The sequence below is a fragment of the Arachis hypogaea genome, chromosome 16, assembly GCF_003086295.3.
Source record: "Arachis hypogaea cultivar Tifrunner chromosome 16, arahy.Tifrunner.gnm2.J5K5, whole genome shotgun sequence".
Lineage (NCBI taxonomy): Eukaryota > Viridiplantae > Streptophyta > Magnoliopsida > Fabales > Fabaceae > Arachis > Arachis hypogaea.
In genome coordinates, this window is record NC_092051.1 from 53,903,932 (window position 1) to 53,906,959 (window position 3,028).

Genomic DNA, 3,028 nt, shown 5'->3' on the forward strand with positions numbered 1-3,028 from the left:
TTAATGAGAAAAGTGATTGCCAATAACATTCTCAAAAAGCCATCAATGCCCACGTTAGAGAGTCACGTTAACTAAGTTAACGGGAACTCTAACGTGGAGAAGAAAAGTTGAGCCAACGTTAGTGACACTTAACATTGTCACTAACGTTGGCAATTACTCATAAGTGGCCACGTTAGAAGCCACGTTAACCTAGTTAACGTGGCCTCTAACGTTAAGGGGAGAAGAGAAACCAACGTTAGTGACACTCAACATTGTCACTAACGTTGGCCTATGGTGCAAAGTACCACGTTAACTCCCACGTTAACCTGGTTAACGTGGGAACTAACGTAAAGGATGAAGAGTTGTCGACAACGTTAGTGACACTCAACATTGTCACTAACGTTGAAGCAACCACACAACCCCCAAGAGTCACGTTAACCTCCACGTTAACTTAGTTAACGTGGAAGCTAACGATGAGGAATGAAGGACGAGCCAACGTTAGTGACACTCAACATTGTCACTAACGTTGGGATGGCTAAAGATGGCTACGTTAGAGGCCACGTTAACCTAGTTAACGTGGACTCTAACGTGAGACTCTAACGTGAGACTCAGGGGCACATTGGAACGTTAGTGACAATGTTGAGTGTCACTAACATTCTTGAAGGTTGGCAAGGACCACGTTAAAAGCCACATTAACCTAGTTAACGTGGGCTTTAACGTGAAACAAGAAGGGGCACACTGGAACATTAGTGACAATGTTGAGTGTCACAAACGTTCTCGAAGGATTAACAAGGCAACGTTAAAAGCCACGTTAACCTAGTTAACGTGGGTTTTAACGTAAGGCAAAGGGGTGCATTGGAACGTTAGTGACAATCTTAAGTGTCACTAACGTTCTCAAACTTATATTCTCACTAAATCTTAACACCCCTAACGTCCTGAGCTGAAGTCTCTGCCCACTTAGCACTTTCTCTCTGCATGTAAAGCCAAGCCCAAATGAAGAAAAGAACTGCTTCAAACTCAAGATCCAAAGGCCAAGACTTGAAGAGTAAACTAGAAGCTGAGAAGAGTAGTATATATAGGAGTAGCTTTGAATTGTAAAGAGTTCTGGAAGCTGGGGAAAAAGGGAACTACTCTCTGTATTTTACTTTCTTTGCAATTTCTAGTTTATGATGTATTCTCTATCTTTGTTTTCATTTTCAAGAGCTATGAACAACTAAACCCCTTTCATTGGGTTAGGGATCTCTGTTGTAATTTGATGGATCAATACTAATTTTCATTATTCTTCTTCTATCTTTCCTCTTGATTTTACTTGAAAGCTTTCGATCTTCATCCCATTTAGTAGTTATCTTGGAAGAGAAGCTATTCAAACTTGGATCTCTTTTGAACCATGAAAGAGGAATGAAGAGATCAAGCTAGAAATGCTTTCTCATGCTGGACCAAATTGGGTTTGGATGGGTATGTGACTATAACCCTCTCAATACTTGGTTTGGGAAATGCATGTGGTATAATCAGTGACCATACTTCATCTCTTCTCATGAGCAATTGACCAAGGAATTGGCTATTGATCAAGATTTGAGAGATTGAATTGCAAGAAATTGTAATTCAATCACTTAAGATTGCCAAAGAGATCAATGAGTGCATTGATTGAGGAAGAGATGAAAATGAACTTGATCCGGAGAATTGCAACATCTCCTAAGCCCAATGAACTCCCCATCTCTGATCTTACCCATTCTCTTTAATTTCTGTCATTTACTTTTATGAGAAAATCCCCCATTCCCATTTATAATTCTGCAATTTATTTCCAGTCATTTACTTCCAGTACTTTAGTTCTAGCATTTACTTTTCTGTTATTTACATTCCCGCCATTTTAATTTCTACAATTCTCAACCCAAATTCTGGATTCGCTCAACTAGAACATTCTTCTAATTAAAGTTGCTTGATCAATCAATCCCTGTGGGATTCGACCTCACTCTATTGTGAGTTTTTACTTGACGACAACTTCGGTACACTTGCCGAAGGGAGATTTGTTGAGAGACAAGTTTTTCGTGCGTCAAGTTTATGGCGCCGTTGCCGGGGATTGATTGTGCATCAACAATGATTAAATTGGAAGATCACTAGATTGAGCATTTTTATTTTGTGAATTTCATTTTTCTGTTTGAGTGATTTACTTTTTGTTTTAGTTAACCTTCTTCCCTTCTCCCTCTACTCGTTTGTTTTTCTTTGTTATTTTCAATTCTGTTTGCTAACCCACTAACTGTTTGATATATTGCATCACCCACAACTAACAATAACTCTGACACAAATACTGTCTGTACCTATTTTCTTTGCTTGTACTTGTTGGTTGTATGACAGGGAGAAGAAGCGGGGCTTCAACTTCCTTTGATTCTGAACCTGAGAGAACCTTCCTTAGACTAAGGAGGGAGGCAAAAGAAAAATGTGTAGTTGGTGCTGAGGAAGAGGAGGAACACTTTGAGGAATACTTTGAACCAAATATGGAAGAAAACATGGAAAATCATCATGAAGAAGAGACTCACAACCATGGTAGAGGAGGTGGCGCAAATCATGCTGGGGAGGATAGAAGAGTTTTGGGCTCTTACATTAATCTAAACCCAGGCAATTGTGGAAGTAGCATCCAAAAGCCAACAATCCATGCCAACAACTTTGAACTTAAACCACAGCTCATCACCCTTGTTCAGAACAACTGTTCGTTTGGAGGAAGTGTTCAAGAAGACCCCAATCAACATTTAACCACCTTCCTGAGAATATGTGACACAGTGAAGTCTAATGGTGTTCATCCTGCCGCCTATAGAATGCTCTTATTTCCCTTCTCACTCAGGGACAAGGCAGCCAAGTGGCTGGAATCCTTCCCAAGGGAGAGCTTGACAACTTGGGAAGATGTGGTAAACAAATTCTTAGCAAGATTCTACCCTCCTTAACGAATCAATAGGCTGAGAGCTGAGGTTCAAACTTTCAGGCAACAAGATGGTGAGACTCTATATGAAGCATGGGAGAGGTTCAAGGACTTAACAAGGAGGTGTCCACCTGACAT

The 3,028-nt window shown here is 40.2% G+C and overlaps 1 non-coding gene across 1 annotated transcript; it reads right to left on the reverse strand.

The window, feature by feature from the left end:
• Positions 1-2,924: 2,924 nt before the first annotated feature.
• Positions 2,925-3,028, reverse strand: LOC112760054 (small nucleolar RNA R71). Its single transcript, XR_003180511.1, has one exon. It is a non-coding gene; the product is annotated as a small nucleolar RNA R71 (small nucleolar RNA).